The sequence below is a fragment of the Globicephala melas genome, chromosome X, assembly GCF_963455315.2.
Source record: "Globicephala melas chromosome X, mGloMel1.2, whole genome shotgun sequence".
Taxonomy (NCBI): Eukaryota; Metazoa; Chordata; class Mammalia; order Artiodactyla; family Delphinidae; genus Globicephala; species Globicephala melas.
In genome coordinates, this window is record NC_083335.1 from 116,940,698 (window position 1) to 116,961,453 (window position 20,756).

General features: G+C 43.9%; 1 protein-coding gene and 1 pseudogene across 3 annotated transcripts in view; one reads left to right on the forward strand and one right to left on the reverse strand.

The window, feature by feature from the left end:
• Window positions 1–20,756, forward strand: part of MID1 (midline 1) — a 649,032-nt gene that overhangs the window by 442,784 nt on the left and 185,492 nt on the right. The window lies entirely within an intron of this gene.
• Window positions 16,575–17,044, reverse strand: LOC115846452 (large ribosomal subunit protein uL23 pseudogene; annotated as a pseudogene).

The window sequence follows — 20,756 nt, forward strand, 5'->3', positions numbered from 1 at the left end:
CCCTTCTGCTAACTTTGGGTTTTGTTTGTTCTTCTTTCTCTAGTTCCTTTAGGTGTATGGTTACATTGTTTATTTGAGATTTTTCTTGTTTCTTGAGGTAGGATTGTATCACTACAAGCTTCCCTCTTAAAACTGCTTTTGCTGCATCCCATAGGTTTTGGATCGTCATGTTTTCACTGTCATTTGTCTCCAGGTATTTTTTGATTTCCTCTTTGAGTTCTTCAGTGATCTCTTGGTTATTTAGTAATGTAGTGTTTAGCCTCCATGTGTTTGTGTTTTTTACATTTTTTCCCCCTGTAATTCATTTCTAATCTCATAGCATTGTGGTCAGAAAAGATGCTTGAAATGATTTCGATTATCTGAAATTTACTGAGGCTTGATTTGTGACCCAAGATGTGATCTGTCCTGGAGAATGTTCTGTGCGCACTTGAGAAAAAAGTGTAATCTGCTATTTTTGGATGGGATATCCTATAAATATCAATTAAATCTATCTGGTCTATTGTGTCATTTAAAGCTTCTGTTTCCTTATTTATTTTCATTTTGGATGATCTGTCCATTGGTGTAAGTGAGGTGTTATAGACCCCCACTATTATTGTGTTACTGTCGATTTCCTTTTTTATAGCTGTTAGCAGTTGCCTTATGTATCGAGGTGCTCCTGTGTTGGGTGCATATATATTTATAATTGTTATATCTTCTTCTTGGATTGCTCCCCTGATCATTATGTAGTGCCCTTCCTTGTCTCTTTTCTTTCTTTTTTTTTTCTTAACATCTTTATTGGGGTATAATTGCTTTACAATGGTGTGTTAGTTTCTGCTTTATAACCAAGTGAATCAGTTATACATATACATATGTTCCCATATCTCTTCCCTCTTGCATCTCCCTCCCTCCCACCCTCCCTATCCCACCCCTCCAGGCGGTCACAAAGCACCGAGATGATCTCCCTGTGCTATGCGGCTGCTTCCCACTAGCTATCTATTTTACGTCTAATGATGAGTGATGTTAGCATCCTTTCATGTGTTTGTGGGCAATCTGTATATCTTCTTTGGAGAAATGTCTATTTAGGTCTTCTGCCCATTTTTGCATTGGGTTGTTTGTTTTTTTGTTATTGAGCTGCATGAGCTGCTTGTAAATTTTGGAAATTAATCATTTGTCAGTTGCTTCATTTGCAAATATTTTCTCCCATTCTGAGGGTTGTCTTTTGGTCTTGTTTATGGTTCCCTTTGCTGTGCAAAAGCTTTGAAGTTTCATTAGGTCCCATTTGTTTATTTTTGTTTTTATTTCCATTTCTCTAGGAGGTGGGTCAAAAAGGATCTTGCTGCGATTTATGTCATAGAGTGTTCTGCCTATGTTTTCCTCTAAGAGTTTGATAGTTTCTGGCCTTACATTTAGGTCTCTAATCCATTTTGAGTTTATTTTTGTGTATGGTGTTAGGGAGTGATCTAATCTCATACTTTTACATGTACCTGTCCAGCTTTCCCAGCACCACTTATTGAAGAGGCTGTCCTTTCTCCACTGTACATTCCTGCCTCCTTCATCAAAGATAAGGTGACCATATGTGCGTGGGTTTATCTCTGGGCTTTCTATCCTGTTCCATTGATCTATCTTTCTGTTTTTGTGCCAGTACCATACTGTCTTGATTACTGTAGCTTTGTAGTATAGTCCGAAGTCAGGGAGTCTGATTCCTCCAGCTCCATTTTTCGTTCTCAAGATTGCTTGGGCTATTCGGGGTCTTTGGTGTTTCCATATCTGCTATTGATTCCTTCTAGCATAGTTTTCCTTTCAGTTATTGTATTGTTCTTCTCTGTTTGTTTGTTCTTTAATTTTTCTAGGTCTTTGTTAAACATTTCTTGCATATTCTCAATCTTTGCCTCTGTTCTTTTTCCGAGGTCCTGGATCATCTTCATTACCATTATTCTGAATTCTTTTTCTGGAAGGTTGCCACTCTCCACTTCATTTAGTTGTTTTTCTGGGTTTTTATCTTGTTCCTTCATCTGGTACATAGCCCTCTGTCTTTTCATCTTGTCTATCTTTTGGTGAATGTGGTTTTTGTTCCACAGGCTGCAGGATTGTAGTTCTTCTTGCTTCTGCTGTCTGCCCTCTGGTGGTGAGGCTGTCTAAGAGGCTTATGGAAGTTTCCTGATGAGAGGGACTGTTGGTGAGTAGAGGTGACTGTTGCTCAGGTGGGCGGGGCTCAGTAAAACTTTAATCCACTTGACTGTTGATGGGTGGGGCTGGGTTCCTTCCCTGTTGGTTTTTTGGCCTGAGGCAACCCAATACTACAGCCTACTTGGGATCTTTGGTGGTGCTAATGACAGACTCTGGGAGGGCTCACGCCAAGGAGTAATTCCCAGAACTTCTGCTACCAGTGTCCTTGTCCCCATGGTGAGCCACAGCCACCCCCCACCTCTGCAGGAGACCCTCCAACACTAGCAGGTAAGTCAGGTTCAGTCTCCCCTGGGGTCACTGCTCCTTCCCCTGGGTCCCGATGCGCACACTACTTTGTGTGTGCCCTCCAAGAGTGGAGTCTCTGTTTCCCCCGTTCTGTCGAAGTCCTGCAGTCAAATCCCAGTAGCCATCAAAGCCTGATTCTCTAGGAATTCCTCCTCCTGTTACCGGACCCCCAGGTTGGGAAGCCTGACATGGGTCTCAGAACCTGCGCTCCAGAGTGTGAACTTCTGTGGTATAAGTGTTCTCCAATCTGTGATTCACCCACCCAGCAGTCATGGGATTTGATTTTACTGTGATTGCGCCCCTCCTGTGGTCTCATTGTGGCCTCTCCTTTGTCTTTGGATGTGGGGTATCTTTCCTGGTGAGTTCCAGTGTCTTCCTGTTGATGATTGTCCAGCAGCTAGTTGTGATTCTGGTGTTCTCGCAAGAGGGAGTGAGAGCACGTCCTTCTACTCCGCCATCTTGGTTCCAATCAGTAGCACCTTTTTATGCCAACACTTCTACACTTTAATTCGCCATTTGAAGTTGAACTACGAGAACACATAATACTCTTAACAGTTTTCCGGAGATGATTTTGACCCTTCCCAACCTCATATATTTCCTTTTGTGGCAGTACTATTGGGAAAAGACCAAATAACTAGTAAAAATACAAAGTGATTTCTCTTTTGTCGAATGATAAGCTCAACAAACAAACTAATAAAAATGTCACAATATAGGTTTGGTGGTGGTTAGCATCCTGGATCAGGAAGGAGAATATGTAGAGCTTATATCCTGGCTCTCCCTCCTCTGTCATTTAAATGTAGGCAGGGGCTTCCCTGGTGGTGCAGTGGTTAAGAATCCGCCTGCCAATGCAGGGGACACGGGTTCCAGCCCTGGTCCAGGAAGATCCCACATGTCGCGGAGGAACTAAGCCCATGCGCCACAAGTACTGAGCCTGTGCTCTAGAGCCTGCAAGCCACAGCTACTGAGCCTGTGAGCCACAACTCCTGAGCCCACGAGCCACAACTACTGAGCCCACGTGCCACAACTGCTGAAGCCCACGTGCTCTAGGGGCCCATGTGCTGCAACTACTGAGCCCACGTGCTGCATCTACGGAAGCCCATGCATCTAGAGCCCGTGCTCTGCAACAAGAGAAGGCACTGCAATGAGAAGCCTGTGCACCACAACGAAGAGCAGCCCCCACTTGCTGCAACTAGAGAAAGCCTGCGCACAGCAACGAGGACCCATCGCAGCCAAAAATTAAAAACATAATAAAAAGAAGTAAACGTAGGCAAATGCTGAACGTTGATGTCCTCTACTAAATAGTAAGGATCCCTATTCTGCCTACCTCCCAGACTGTTGTTTAGATTAAAGGGTGCAGGTAAGGTGAGGCAATGCCGTATAAACCCTAATTCACCAGACAAAGCCCAGGTCATTTGTACATCTTATCCAGTAGTATTATATCAAGATCATAGTGAGAGAAGAAGCCTCAAGTATTTACCTATTACATCGTCCAATTAAGACATTCAAATCATGCCAAAAAAGACAGCCTTCTTTCCATTTCTCTAAGCCTATTCCACACCTTCTTGTCCTGGAAAATGACCTGTGGAAAAATAAATTAGGGAAATGCTGCTTTCTGAGTCTCCCTCTCAAAGAATCACAATATATATTATTTTCAAGGTTCAGGGGAAACTTGCCATCTAGAGAAGAGAGAGCCTGCATAACTTATTTTCCAAACTTGATTTACCAAAAATACTCTCCCTCCCCTTGCAACAAGGGTTAATGTCCCTTCGTTCTCTTCTAAAGGGAGAGATGACATACTTCTCTCATTTTCTGGCAACTTGCAAAAATGTGTTTTTTTAGACAATTTTCTCCTGAACTTAAAAACTTCCGTTTTGAGCAGAAACGCAGGTGGAAATGTCCTTCCTTTAACATTTTGCTGAACATCAGGGACTGGAAGAGAGCAGAGCCGTTTCTGGGTCTTTCTCATTAGCCTATTTCTGTTTAAATTACTCTCTGTTATATTTCCTTTCCACTTATATTAGGTCACCACGTGATGTAGCCAAATACACCCTGGGACTGTACCAGAACCTTCTGCCCGGTGGCCTCTCGAAGTCAGGCAGAAAGCTGGAAGTAATTTTCAGTTATCCTGGCCACTCAGCCTCTTCCCAGGCTGTTCTCATTATATGAACCACTGGGCAGAACTGAAGTCTTCCAGCAAGTAATTGCAGAACAATCCAAATTTAGAGCAGAAAAGGATGACAATGTCTGATGTAGAGTAGGCTGCTGCCTTAGCCTAGACACCTCCCAGAGCGGATCCTGACGCGCAGTCTACTTGCAGGAAGTCTGTATTGGAAGTGGCCTCAGGGGGCAACACTGTGGGACGGGGGAGTCACAGAGATAGTGGGAAGGCTGGGCCAAGGGCATTATCAAGTTCGCTTCTCCCATGGGCAAAGGAGATTTATCCCAGGGAGTGTTTTGAGGAGCTTATCAAGTGCGTCTCAGAACTCATCTGTGGGACAAGAGGCTCCCATGCCCCAGCAGTCTTGTGTGGCCCTGTGAGAGTTGGCTCCCTGTACTTCCAGTTGTGCGTCCAGAAAAGCTGAGATACAGGGGTCCCGTGCCCAGTCAGAAAAGCCCTTAGGCAGGAATCGAGAGGCCCTTGTTACACCCAGAGGCAAGACACCATCTGTTACACGCAAGGGAAACTGGTTGAAGCCCATGTAGAAATGGTCACCATGGCAGGGGCTGGAGGAAGAGGGGGCAATGAGAGGAATGACATGGTGCCCAAGAGGCGTCCAGCACGGTGCTCAGTAAACCCTAGTGGTTTATCTGAGTCAAGTCCAACCCCTCGCTGCTTCCCTGAGGACTTTGAGGCTCTGAGAAGTGAACCAGGTTGCCCTGGGATACACAAAGCTTGCTGGTGGCAGAAAGAATTAGAGACAGCGTTCCTGGCTACCTGTTCCCTGGGGCTTTCAACCACATGGCACTGCCTCACCTCCATACTTGCTGTAGTTAAAAAGCCTGAGAGCAACGTGCCTTGTAGTCGTACCCATAAAGTCTGGGAAGAAGTTCAAAAGAGATGTCTGCCTTCAATAATGATAATAACAACAGAGAAGCTAAGGCAAGCTAGAATAGAATCAATAGTTAAATGAGTGATACAGGGCTTCCCTGGTAGCGCAGTGGTTGAGAGTCCGCCTGCCGATGCAGGGGACGCGGGTTCGTGCCCTGGTCCGGGAAGATGCCACATGCCGCGGAGCGGCTGGGCCCGTGAGCCATGGCCGCCGAGCCTGCGCGTCCAGAGCCTGTGCTCCGCAACGGGAGAGGCCACATCAGTGAGAGGCCCGCATACCGAAAAAAAAAAAAAGAGTGATACAAACAGTGAGTCTCAGTGGAATTACAAGGAAGGCAAGAGAGGTCTAAAAGGAAACTGGGCTTTGGAGACCTACTGTTGACGCTTGTAATCTGTGTATCTTTCACTTTCTGAGTATGGAAGGGAATAATGTTTTTGTGTCACACTTGAAATGGTGCTGTGTGACTGTCATGGGAACTTCGGACCCTGTTCTGGAGCTAAGAATAGCTGAGATACTAATTAGGTTACTCGACAAATGCTGAAGAGGAACTCAAGTCCAGAGAATTCACAATGGGGCCTCGTGACCAGACCGAGGTTGGCTCTAACTAGGGTGAACACGTCGACCACATCCTTGCTTTCTCATATGGAAAATAATATGTATTAGAAATCTCCAAGTTTAAGTATTTGAGTATTGGTTTTTACTGTCTCTAAATTCAAATATTTGACTATTGAAATAATTGGACGTTCAATTATTCTGCACAATTGAGTAATAGCATATGAGTAATAACAAAGAAATGTCATGGAGGGAAGGAATAAAGATAGGGTTTGAAGTGGGCCTAAAACCCCAGGGAAGGAGAAAACAGGGAGATAACAGAGAGGAAGGATAAAGGAAGGTTCTCCTCCTGAAGTCTAAACATCGCATGTCTGGGATTTTTTCCTTAAGAACTGGTTCTCTTGTTAATCAGCGTAGGCAACAGTATTCCTTTATCAGTGTGCTTAAAGGGCACCATTTTAATGACTTAATATTAAGGTATATAGTTTAGTGCCCGGTACATAACAAGCAACAATAAATGATTGCCTATTAGTAATCCTTTTTCCTGTGAGAGAATTTTGGCCATCCTTTACCACTTCCCCTCAGTGTATACGCCCATATTAATTTCTGTACTTTCTAAAGAATAAACTTTTGATTTCAGAACATTTTTAAATTTACAGAAAAGTTGCAAAGATAGCATAGAGAGTTCCTACATACCCTTCACCCAGATTCCTCTAATTTTTAAAAAATATTTATTTAGTTATTAGGCTGTGCTGGGTCTTAGTCGCGGCACATGGGATCTTTGTTGCCACGTGCAGATTTTCACTGGGGCATGCAGGAGCTTTTGTTTGTTTGTTTCGTTTAGGTTGCAGCATGCAGGCTCTTAGTTGCGACATGCATGCGGGATCTAGTTCCCTGACCAGGGATCAAACCCAGGCCCGCTGCTTTGGGAACGCGGAGTCTTAACCACTGGACCACCAGGGAAGTCTTTAGCTTCCCCTAATGTTAACATCTTACTTTGCCATGGTACATTAATTGGGACTAAGAAATTAACATTGGTACATTACTATTCATTCCGTGTACTTTTATTTATTTATTTATTTATTTTTTTGCGGTTCGCGGGCCTCTCACTGTTGCGGCCTCTCCCGTTGCGGAGCACAGGCTCCGGATGCGCAGGCTCAGCGGCCATGGCTCACGGGCCCAGCCGCTCCGCGGCACGTGGGATCCTCCCGGACTGGGGCACGAACCCGTGTCCCCTGCGTCGGCAGGCGGACTCTCAACCACTGCGCCACCAGGGAAGCCCAATTCCGTGTACTTTTAAACAGATGCTGTCTAATTTGGGGGCACTAATTAGGAGCCCAGATCATTCTTTGGGGGGTGGGGGGCAAGGAATAGAGACTTTATTTGGAAAGCCAGCAGACTTAAGAAGATGGTGAACTTGTGTCCAAAGGACCATCTTACCCGGTTTTGGCAAGCCCAGGTCGTTCAAATGGTGATATTCGATTGAACTGGGATACTTATTTGGGAATGAGCAATAGGTGGGCTTTATAGTTTCAACACTGTACGCACAGAATTTACCATGGGTTTTTGGTCAGGTTGACGTAGTCTTACGAGAATTCCATGGCTTCTAGCAGCCCTGGGAAACTGCTGGTTTATTGCTAACAGTAAGTAAAGCTGACCCCTATTGAAACCAGTTTTAAAATATGTGTTTGAATATTCACCTTAGCTGTTGGAAACCTTCAAGCCTTTTTTGAGAACGTAAAACATCTCTTTTTGAACAAAACCTTCTAACCTGCTGTGTAAATGTGATGTGCTCAGAAACAGGATACCACAGATGTCAGCACTCTTTGGGACATGACAGTTGACACAGGTGACACTGTAAGGTTCAAGATTTTGAAAAGGGGCCCTTGGAAACATCCCAGATGAGATAGCTCAATGGGAACCTACCAGATGGAATTTATGAGCCTCTGTCCTAAACAGATGTTTTCCAGCTGTGACAAGAAAATGTACCCAAATGCTTCTAATGGACAGATCTCTGCGCGCACACACTCACTCACTCCCTCCTACAGACACAGAGCTTTTCAAGAATTGAAAATATCTGGATTGCTTAAAAACATCCATTGCTTAAAATTAAAATTTCGAGTGTCAGTCACCGCTGGTTCATCCTTTATTTGAAATACTAGGAACGTTGGAGGTAATTTTGTATTTAACACTTTATTTTTTTAATTTTATTGGAGTATAGTTGATTTACAATGTTGTGTTAGTTTCAGGTGTACAGCAAAGCGAGTCAGTTATACATACACATGTATCCATTCTTTTTCACGTTCCTTAACCGTATAGGTTATTACAGAATAGTGAGTAGATTTCCCTGTGCTATACAGTAGGTCCTTTTGGGTTATCTGTTTTGCGTATAGTAGTGTGTGTATTTTAATCCCAAGTTCCTAATGTAGTTGATGAGCAAACATAAGGAAAACTCTACCTCTTGTCAGAATAGCCCAATTTGTCAGCATCTAATCTCCCCATCATCTGTGAGAGTCTTTGAGAATAGTGAATTAATTTCAGTTTCCACCAAGTCAATTCTGGGTTACTCCTGGAAGTTGTTTAGCTAGTAGCTTCCATTTGCACAAAATCTCAAGAACACCAGGAAGGTGGCCTCTGACTTCTTGAGCTTTTGACATTCAGCCACCAGAGGCTGCTCTGAGGTCATTATCCTCCTTTCACTCTGGGTCCAAATCCCAATGGGGCCACCTGTAAGGACAGATTTGGCTTCCATTGCTTTGAATTGCCCTCACTCAGCGCAGTTCCCTGGTGGTCAGCTGCTGGAGTAGTTGATTAATGACAGTAAAGAGGAGGAACTGAGGAAGACAAAAACTCTGCTGTTTTGCCTTTCTCTCTATTTTTAAACTCTTCATCTTGTTCTCTTTCGTTTAAGTAAAAGAGAACTGGGCAAGGCTTTCCTACCGGCACCTGCTAATTTTTCATCAGTTTTTTCCTCTGGTACTGTCTCTTCAAAGAAGATTTCTGAAGTTTTTTTTTAAAAAACTTTATTCCACAATACATACTTCCACATGGTTTCTATTCTCCCACATTTTACCAACATTGTATAGTTGCTTTCATGCTGTTCCCTCTGTTTTATTTTTTAAATCTCTTTCTCCTTTAAGTCTTTTTCTTTATCTAACAAAGCAAACCAAAAATTAAACAAAGGAGTATCTGTAGTTAAGGACGAAGGATTAAAAATGCTTTCGGTGCCTGTAATGTATTTGGTATTTAATCTTGGACAGCTAAGCACTGATTTCAATTGTTAATTGAAGAATGAAACTAGTTTCTTCATGTGAAATTGCTTTCAGCCTTCTTGAGCTAAGGCACGATTGTGGTAGACACCCATCAGCCCATGGAAAGCAACTGGTTTTATGTTATTGTTACATGTCACCCTAATTAGTGTACTTCATGAGAGTAAGTTACTACATAAAGATGTAAAGTTTTACAGCCCTGACAAATACCAAATTAATAGTTCTGTGGCAGGCAAAGTCATCAGTGTATAGATGATCTGGAGAATTTCAACACTGCAATTCTTTAATTCTAGACCTTTTTTTTTGGCAAGATTCCACGTCTGATTGAAAAGGGTGTCATTTAAGTATACGTCTTCTTACATGTGCTTCCTTTTCTATAGATTACAGAAGAAAACCAATTGAACTTGAAGGAAAATGAATACGTATTTTATTAATTTCTATTTTTAGGAACAGATGAAAGTTTCAAGATTTCTTTTGCTCTGAAAAGAAATTCTTGAGGTACCAGGAAGCATTCCTGAGTGTTTGGTGCCATTATATTCATAGAAATGTTTGCTGTTTCCCCTCAAGTGTAATCATAATGGTAGAGATCCTCACCTAGTAAGTTCATGAGTAAAGTAGGATACCTAGTCGCTTATATTTTCAGGTAGAATAGTGACAGCCACAATACGCAAATTGGGTCCTATTTCACTAAATGCTTCCGCAAAGGTGGAACGCCAGCGAAAGTGCTAGAGTCCTTCTCTGTGGCAGGTTCCGCTTTTTGTCTTGCCTCAACTGAGAGAACCAGAAGTCTTTTGCCGATGAGTAAAGCCTTATTAAACCATCATGATTTAATGTGGCATACTTTTCTCTCGATTTGCGTGCCTGACAATCGATTTCCTGAATATCACATTTAAGCTGAGCCGCGGAAGAAAAAGAGACCCACTGAAGTAGCATTAGGTCAGCTTCGTGGGATGCATTAGCGGCCTGTCTGAACAAAGACGAGGGACTTAGGCACAGAAAGTCATCACGTGGCCCTGGGCCCTGGGCGCCTTGCAAATGCATAGCGTGACTCATTATTAAACGTGCCGAGAACAGACAAATTCCAGGCAAGTGAAACATCCACTTATTCAACTGCAGTTAGGTGGGTCGTGTGATATTTGTCTTACTGGTTTTTCCTTAAGGAACTCCCACGCCATCTCCAGCCCCTCCTGAACACCACATGTCAAAGGCACAGAGCAGCTGTATTAAGATAAAATTGTGAACATTAAAGACAGGCACTTAAATGCGTATAACCCTCAGGCCAGGTAGACTTCACTAAATTGCACAGGCTTTAAAATACCAGCGCTCAATTAAAAAAAAAAAATGTATCCATAGCAACCTCTTTGTCAAGGGAATAGTTACCTGAAAAGATACACATCGTTTCAGAGAAACAGGGAGAAATAAAACCATATTAGTTAACCGTGGATGGTATTACTTGGGTTTAAATTAGGGGCATGAGTCAGGAGGAGAAGGGGCTTTTGAGAAAGTCTTACAGCGTATGTGCTTATTTCCAGTAGAATGTGTTTTCATGCCTTCTTTATCACCAAAGGGTTCTTACATATGGGATTTTTTTATTCAAATGCCATGAAATAACTTCGGGTTTCAGATATTTAAGAAGAGATAGCAGACCCCCTCTTCTTCCTGGCCATAGCATGCCTACCATAGTTTAGAAGGAGCCTTCGTTAACATACGCGATGGGTATGAGCCTGAGGTTTTTGCCGCATCTGGATCTCTGGTGGTCATTTCACGGGTATTTGTTACCAGAAAGGACACAAGATCATGTAAACGTCCACAATCTTTCTATTGTGAGGTGACCTGACTTAAGACGTCCTGTTTCCAGGAGGCTCTCTCTGATGGGGTGGCCTTTATTCGGTCGCGTTTTACGACGTAGGCTGCGACGAAAAGTCAGGAGTGGGCCTTTTTTTTTTTTTTTTTTTTTTGCGGTACGCGGGCCTCTCACTGTTGTGGCCTCTCCCGTTGCGGAGCACAGGCTCTGGACGCGCAGGCTCAGCGGCCATGGCTCACGGGCCCAGCCTCTCCGCGGCATGTGGGATCCTCCCGGACCGGGGCACGAACCCGTGTCCCCTGCGTCGGCAGGAGGACTCTCAACCACGGCGCCACCAGGGAAGCCCAGGAGTGGGGCTTTTGATCATGTGTGATGACAAACTGAGGTATGGTAAAGGGGTGCTGTAGGACTGAGAGCCTGCAAACTTCACCTTTTCCCATCTCCTGGGTAAGGAGTGTCAGGAAGGAAAAAGTTTTCCTGTACTCTCTTAGGTTTATTCATTGGGGCCTGCGAGTTAAACTAGCAAAAGCCAGATTAACAGGATAAATGGCACACACAGTGCTAACAACACTTACGTGCACTGGAGTTCACAGAAAAGGAATAAAACTGAAAGAAGCAGTTAGACTCGAGGGCTTATGTACCCTTTTCACAAAGAAAGGAGGGTTTGGGCTTCAAGGAACAATAAAATGTGAGGAAGTGACTAGGAGAGATATGGAGGGACTCCTAGAAGATAAGGGCTATTTTCGTGCAGTCTGTGCACACTCATCTTGGTGTTAACACTCTGTCTTCCATGATAAGAGTCACTCTCCTCTCCCTGGTGAAGGGGGTGGGGTAGGAGAGACCTTACACGGAGGGAAATTTATGCCGATTTTAGACAGGTAAGAGGAGGACGGAGAACTCTGCCTACATCTCTTGGTTCTCAGTTGCCTTCAGCCCAAAATAATCCTGATGCCAAAGTGGTATATTTGGGGGTGGCCTATTCTGACCTGCTCCAGACGGTAAACACATCAGGCTTGGAGCTTGCAGTAGCCGATGTCATTCAGGCCTGGCTTTGTACGTAGCAACGCACTCACGCAAGGCCCCGAGCTTGGTTTAATGATTTGTGGCTGCCTTCCAATAAAACTTTATATATGGACACTGAATATGGATTTCATATACTTTTCACATGACAGGAAACAGAATTCTTTTGATTTTCTTTTCAACCATTGGAAAATGTTAAAAACCATCCTCAGCTGGTAGACCGTCCAATAACAGGTGGTGGGTAGGATTTGGCCAGAGGGCGGGAGTTTGGAGAAGGGCGCTGATCTAGAGAAGTGCTTCCCAAAGCAGCACCATCGGCCCCACCTGGGAACTAGGCAGAAATGCAAATTTCCAGGCCGCACCCCAGACTTTGCTGAATCAGAAACTCTGAGGCGGGGCCCTGTAATTGTGTTTTAACGATCGCTCGAGGAGATTCTGATGCCTGTTTGAATTTGAGAACCACTGTTCTAGACAGACCTCTGGTTCCCCACTGCTCATTCTAATTCCCTAGGGGAGCTCTTTAACAATCTCTCTGCCCAAGCCCAGCCCAGATCCATTAAATCAGACTCTCTGGGGGTAGGACCCAGTCACCAATATCTTTTTTTTTTAATTGAAGTATAGTTGATTTACAATGTTGTGTTAATTACCGCTGTACAGCAAAGTGGTTCGGTTAAACATATATATGCATATATATACATTCTTTTTTTTATATTCTTTTCCATTATGGTTTATCATAGGATATTGAATATAGTTCCCTGTGCTATACAGTAGGACCTTGTTGTTTATCCATTCTCTATATAAAAGCTTACATCTGGGCTTCCCTGGTGGCACGGTGTTTGGGAGTCCGTCTGCCGATGCAGGGGACACGGGTTCGTGCCCCAGTCCGGGAAGATCCCACATGCCGCGGAGCGGCTGGGCCCGTGAGCCATGGCCGCTGAGCCTGCGCATCCGGAGCCTGTGCTCTGCAACGGGAGAGGCCACAACAGCGAGAGGCCCGCGTACAGCAAAGAAAAAAAAAAAAAAAGCTTACATCTGCTAATCCCAACCTCCCACTCCGTCCCTCCTCCACCCCCCTCCCCCTTGGCAACCATCCGTCTGTTCTCTATGTCCCTGATTCTGTTTCTGTTTCTTAGGTTCATTTGTGTTGTATTTTAGATTCTACGTGTAAGTGGTATCATATGGTACTTGTATGTTCATAGCAGCACTATTCACAATAGCCAAGACAAGGCAACAACCTAAATGTCCATCGACAGATGAGTGGATGAAGAAGAGATGGTGCATATATACACAGTGGAATACTACTCAGCCGTAAAAAAGAATGAAATAATGCCATTTGCAGCAACATGGATACAACTAGAGATGATCATACTAGGTGAAGTAAGCCAGAAAGAGAAAGACAAGTACCAGTAGCTTTTAAATCTCCTCCAGATGATTTCAGTGGGCAGACAAGACAACTCATGCTTTCGTCGTACAAGTAAGGACACTGAAACACAGAGAGTTTGACTTGCCTGAGATACGCAACAGAAAAAAATAGATATGACATAGTCCAGTTAGGCTTTTTTAGACACATGAGCCTTAAAATAGTACATCTGGTGATGGAATATATTTGCCAGCAGCTTCAGGGGTCATGTTGTCTTTTATTAGTAGCACTGATTACTTTAAAAACACATCTGGAAACATGCCCTCAATAAAATGAAAACTGGTTTTAGAAACTATAATTGGAAGAAATAAGGTGCAGAGGTGCAGGACAGGCCCATCTGCAAGCACTTTGGGGCTGAAGCCAGACCTCCAAGATCTGGAGAGAGGACAGAACTCTGAGAGCGTCTGAAGGTCATTGCCTACCCTGGAGCTACTTGCCCGTGTATCTGAGCGATTGTTTCCTAGTCCATATCTGGAGCACACAAGTGAGTTACAGTCTTGAATGTCATTAATAACAGTGAGAAACCAACATTTGCACACTTGTGATGGGTTTTCTGACTCTTAAGGACTCCTGTGCCTTGGGTGTTTTTAAAGGGAACTTTTTTTTTTTTTTTTTTTTTTTTGCGGATCGTGGGCCTCCCACTGTTGCGGCCTCTCCTGTTGTGGGGCACAGGCTCCGGACGCGCAGGCTCACGGGCCCAGCAGCTCCGCGGCATGTGGGATCTTCCCGGACCGGAGCACGAACCCGTGTCCCCTGCATCGGCAGGCGGACTCTCAACCACTGCGCCACCAAGGAAGCCCTAAAGGGAACTTTTTTTTAACTGAAGTATAGTTGCTTTACAATGTTGTGTTAGTTTCAGGTATACAGCAAAGTAATTCAGGTATATAATTTTTTCCAGATTATTTTCCATTAGAGGTTATTACAAGATATCGAATAGTGTTCCCTGTGTTATACACGAAATCCTTGTTACTTGTCTAGTTTATATATAGTAGTGTGTATCTGTTAATCCCATACTCTTAATTTATCCCTCCCCTCCCTTTCCTTTTCTATGTCTGTGAGTCTATTTCTGTTTTGTATATGGGTTCATTTGTATTATTTTTTAGATTCCACATATAAGTAATATCATGTCATATTTGTTTTTCTCTGTCTGCCTTACATCACTTAAGATGATAATCTCTAGGTCCATCCATGTTGCTGCATATGGGATTGTTTCATTCTTTTTTATGGCTGAGTAGTATTCCACTGTATATATATGTACCACCTCTTCTTCATCCATTCATCTGTTGATGGGCACTTAGGTTGCTTCCATGTCTTCACTATTGTAAGTAGTGCTGCTGTGAACATTGGGGTGCATGTATGTTTTTGAATTAGAGTTTTTGTCTTTTCTGGATGTATGACCAGGGGTGGGATTGCTGGATCATACGGTAGCTCTATTTTTAGGTTTTTGAGGAACCTGCATATCGTTTTCCATAGTGGCTGCACCAATTTACATTCCCACCAACAGTGTAGGAGGCTTTTAAAGGGAACTTTCAAACGATGAATGCTTTGTTCTGATTTTCTCAGCAAAGCCTTCAGCATATCTGTGCATTCCATGGACAGAGGAACACAGGCTTTGTACCCAAAATACAGCTGGAGACAGTGAGGCCTGGTAGAAACCGAGCCACATGACGATTCCAAGTGGAGTCGTACAAACTGACCATTGGGTGTTTTCATTGTTTCGGGAGTCCCCTCATCGTAATACAAGCCACGATTTGTGGGTGATTGCTATGTGCTGCATTCTCAGAGTTCTGTGATTAAGAGCAGGTTTTCAGGGGCTAGTCAGCCTGAGTACATAAACCAGGATCTGTGGCCTCTTAGCTTTGTGACCTTGGTGAGACACTTTGCCTCTCTGTGCCTCAGTTTTCTCTCAGAAAGTGGGGATGGTGATATGAGTGCCTGTTCTCCTCGGGGCAAAGGAGAATTCAGCGTGCTCACAAGCACTTGGCATGTAGTAAACACTCAGTAAAAGTTAAATAACATTAACTGTAAACAAGTCGCCTCATTCAAATCACAATAACTTTGAGGGAGAATAAGCAGATGGGCCATAGTCACAGTTAGTAAGTGTGAGTTGATAGTTGGACTGAGGCTGTTTTCAGAATCAGCGCTCTTAGCCAGTGTACTATACTGTGTTGATTGGGATTGAGAAACCAAGTACTTATGGGCAGTGGTTTTTTCCATGTGTAGCATAAACGTTTTGGCTTCCTTCATATATCCCTGGACCTGCTTTCTTTCTGGACCATCTTCCACTGCCTCCAGACTCCCCCTCCCACAGGAGACTGAGGCAGAGAGGTGGCCCCTCCTTCCAACAGCTCCCCTGACTGCGTTCCCATCTCAGTCAATGGGGACTTCATTTTTCCAGCAGTTCCAGCAAAGAACTTGGAAGTTATCCTAGTCTCCTCTGTTTCTCTGATACATTCACTCTGTCTGCAGATCACACTGGCTCTATCTTTACAATCACCATGCGGAATCTAGCCAGGTCTCCCCACCTCCACCGTTATACCTTCCACCACCACCGCTTACCTGGGTGACCACAAGAGCCTCGTCAGCGACTTTCCTTGTGTCTAACAGGCTGCTGTCCTCCCGGCAGTCACACTGAACTCTAAAAAGTCACTCCTCGGCTCCAGATCGTCCACGCCTCCCCGCCTTGCTCCACGGGAAACCCAAAGCTCTTCCCATAATCTGCTAGACCCGAGATGACCTACAAACACTGCCCCCCAACACACACACACACACACACACACACACACACACACGCATCCAGACACATTCCTGAGACCCCAGCTCCTACTGCTGTCATCCTTACTTTGCCCTGACCTCAGAGCTTCTGCAGTCGCTGTTCCCTCTGCCTGGATGACTCTGCCCCGTCCATCGTCAAGGCTGAAAGTCATGCTTCCTCTCCCTTCCTTAGAACTTTTTTTTTTTTTAATAGTGAAAACTTTTCTATTTAGAATTAGTCAGCTGGACTCAGTTTAGATGACCCCAATTTGGTTGGCAACATCCAAAGCGTCATAGTCAGGAGCCAGTCGAACATATGCCTCTTCTCTCCATCAGGCCTGATCGGGGCGTTGACCTTAGCCACGTCAATGTCATAGAGCTTCTTCACAGCCTGTTTGATTTGGTGCCTGTTGGCCTTGACATCCACAGTGAACACCGCTGTGTTGCTGTCTTCTGTTTTCTTCATGGCTGAGTCGGTGGTGAGGGGGAACTTGATGATGGCATAGCGGTCGAGCTTGTTTCTCCTAGGGGCGCTCTTCCGAGGATATGTGGGCTGCCTCCTGAGCCGCAGTGTTTTGGGCCATCGGAAGGTGGGTGATGTCCGGATCTTCTTTTTTTTGTGGCTGTGGACGCCTTTCAACACTGCTTTCTTGGCCTTCAAAGCCTTTGCTTTGGCTTCGGCTTTGGGAGGGGCAGGGACTTGCTTCTTCACCTTCGGCGCCATCTTCGTGAAAAGGGCTTTTTTCCTTCCTTAGAGCTTTGCTCAAATATCACCCTCTAAAATATCAACTTCCCAAGCCCACCAGTACTCCCTGCCCTTTTACCTCTCTCACCATCAGACCCACTTTACATTTATTTGTTGACTGATCTCTGGCTCCCTTCACTGGCAGGCATGCTCAGGCAGGCTTCAGCCTGTCTGCACCTGTCTGCCTGCCCCTCCACCGCCTGGAACACCGCCTGGCACATAGTAGTCACTCAATAAATAGTTGCTGGATGAGTGATTGGCCGTTCGAGCATAAGGAAGGCGTACCAGTGCATGTTTTGTTAGCACAAGGTTAATGCGTGCAAGCCCTCAGCCTCTTTTTCTTTCTTTTTTTTTTTAACATCTTTATTGGAGTATAATTGCTTTACAATGGTGTGTTAGTTTCTGCTTTATCTTTTTCTTATAGGAGGCGCTTGTCCTTACACTTGAGACCTTTGGATGCCCTGAGAGTGATGAAAATCAATTCACAGAGATCTACAGATACTATGTGTTGCTAATGAAATCAATGGTTAAAGCATTAATGTACAAATTAGCTTTGAGTGAGGGGAAAAAAAAACACAAACACTTCATGGACTGCATTCCTAACTGTGGAAATGAATCACAGGAATGTATTCCATCGGGAAATCCACTGGGGACTTTTGAATGGAGAAGGGAAACCTCATTCACAGTCCTAAAGAAATAGCTCTAAAAGCTACATCCTGCCCTTCACGGCACAAACAGCGACACTTTTCTCAATGAGGAATCTCCTATCAATAGACATATATATATTTTTTACTCCCTAACTACAAATGATCAGGTGAACACAGTCTAAATTTAGAGAACCATTCAAGGTAAATACAAATCATGAAAGTGCTTCAGTTTGTTTTCACATGTGATGGTAAACTCCTAGCTTATCTCGAAGGTGCAGTGTGATGCTTTGGGAGGTGGGTCTGGACTAGGGGGCAGCATCGTGCTGGAAAGAGCACCGGTTTGGGCGTCAGAGAGATGTGTTCCAATTTCCCATGTACAAACCATAAACTGGCCTTATCTTCAAGAGGACCTGCTGCATCACTGGACCATGACAGATACAGGACCCTTTCGTTTCCTCCCTTTTTACTCAGCGTAAATACCTCCTGGTGGGTTTTATTGGATGAAATAGCATGTCTCTCTAGTGCACGTATCCACTTTTTAATTTCAGGTTTAACTGAGACCTCTTAGTGTGTGGTGTATCAGCTTGTTTTAAGTTCCTTTAGTTGGGTTAGATTAGTTTGCCCAGTCGAAGGTAAGTATCACCAATTGGTTAGTTTCTAAAGATGACCATAACAGAATGATCTCTTCCCCACACAGATATAGTTTAGGAGAAATATCAGTAGGTCTTTCTTTTTTAAAAAAATTCTTATTATTTTATTTATTTTTGGCTGCATCGGGTCTTCGTTGCTGCGCGTGGGCTTTCTCTAGTTGCGGCGAGCTACTCTTCGTTGCGGTGCGCGGGCCTCTCATTGCGGTGGCTTCTTTTGTTGTGGAGCACAGGCTCTAGCCGTGCGGGCTTCAGTAATTGTGGCACACAGGCTCAGTAGTTGTGGCTCATGGGCTCTAGATCGCAGGCTTAGGAGTTGCGGTGCACGGGCTTAGTGGCTCCGCGACATGTGGGATCTTCCCGGACCAGGGCTCGAACCTGTGTCCCCTGCATCGGCAAGCGGATTCTTCACCACGGCGCCACCAGGGAAGGCCCTCAGTAGGTCTTTCTGATATAACATAGATAATGCTACGAATAAGAGTATAGTTATCTTGTTCATTGTGTGATGTTTTTTGAATCACTCCCATTAAGATGATTTCAAATAGCGACACTTTATAAAATAGGCAATATAAGTCCTTCCTTTTGTAAATTAGTAAGTTATAGGAGAAGTACAGTGAAGCCTCGTTTGAATGCAGTTTCTCAGACGTTTAGAACTCTTTAATAAATATGGAGAAAGCTAAGGCACCTCGTGTTCATCGTCTGCTTTTGTTTCCTTACCACAACTCAATATGTTTAGGTTGCATCAGGGGACTAGTATAGGAAAGCCTCCCTCAGTACGTGTGACTTTTCATAGTGGTTTCCAGCAGAGGAAAAGCTCATCATGAGCTGCCTAGTCCTAAGGAAATAAGGGCAAATGTTATTTCCTTGGCTTTTAAAAAAAAGAGTAAAACATACCCCTGATCTGTGTCTAGCGAAGGAAAGAGACATGTAAACCATGATCCTTAAGTAGTTTTTATCTTTACCTTCTTAAAGCCATCTTCAAGCAAGTATTGATATTGCATGTGAAGTGGGAGAGGGTTTTCATCAATCAGCAAGAAATACAGCAATTTCAGCGATCATTCTGTGCGTCTGGGAAGTGTCAACCTAAAGGATAAAGTATTGTCTTTTTACAGGCAAGGAGCTCAAGTCCTGTTCAAAGCTTCTTTGATTAAAATGTCTGTTCACCTTCTGTCCATGTAATTATCAGTGAACCAGCCTGATTTGCTTGTTTCTAACATATACACACAGAGCTCTGATTCACAAAAGTTAATTCTTTTTCATCTTTAAGTCTAATTTGAAAATCAGCTTCGGGCATTAAAATGTTAAAGGTTTGGGAGACTAATCCTTTTCATCTATGATAAAAGTAAGAAATCATTTTCATATATAAGAAAAGTCAGAGCGATAAAAGAATAAGGATAAAGAGTAAAGTGGTAATAATCTGAAGAACAGTAACCAGCTATTCCTAGCCATACTTAAGCCCCCCCCCCCAAGAGGATTTAAATCAAGAATGATTCCAATTAGGAGTAAGAAGAAAATGGGGTTTTTGATTAGTCTAATGAATTATTAAGACATCTGGGTTTTAGAATCTTCATTCCTGGAGATCTAGAAGAAGGTTTGTTGAAAACAGTTTGGATTAGGACTCATATATGTGTTACTCGCTACGCATGGCAAATCAGTCATAAACTCTGAGTATGTTAAATCTGTGGTGGGAGAGAGAAAAAATGCCGATCAGATCATATGTGCATGAGGTGGTGACATGGCACTTGGGGTTCAGAATTGGCCATCAGGCGTGTAACTTCTCTGAAGCTTCACTCTGACTCTTTGGTCAACTATGGGCTAGATAATCATAAAATATTGCTAGTTTACAGGAAGTGAATTTGAGGACAGGAAATTGAGTTAATAACCAGCGAATATCTTTTTGTTTCTTTTGAATTAGTTTAATTTTTAAACATTTATTTTATTTATTTTTGTCTGCGTTGGGTCTTCATTGCTGCATGCGGGCTTTCTCTAGTTGAGGCGAGCGGGGGCTACTCTTTGTTGCGGTGCACGGGCTTCTCATTGCTGTGGCTTCTCTTGTTGCGGAGCACGGTCTCTAGGCGTGTGGGCTTCAGTAGTTGCAGCACACAGGCTCAGTAGTTGTGGCTCACAGGCTCCAGAGCACAGGCTCAGTAGTTGTGGCGCACGGGCTAAGTTGCTCCACGGCATGTGGGATCTTCCCAGACCAGGGCTCGAACCCGTGTCCCCTGCATTGGCAGGTGGATTCTCAACCACTGCGCCAGCAGGGAAGCCCCTAGTTAATTTTTATCAAAGTAATACATGTTCAAAGTACAGATATACTAAAGACATGTAATGAGAAATAGCTTTTCTTACCCCATCCCACTCCATTCTAGGAGTAATCACTTTCAACTTGTAAAATTT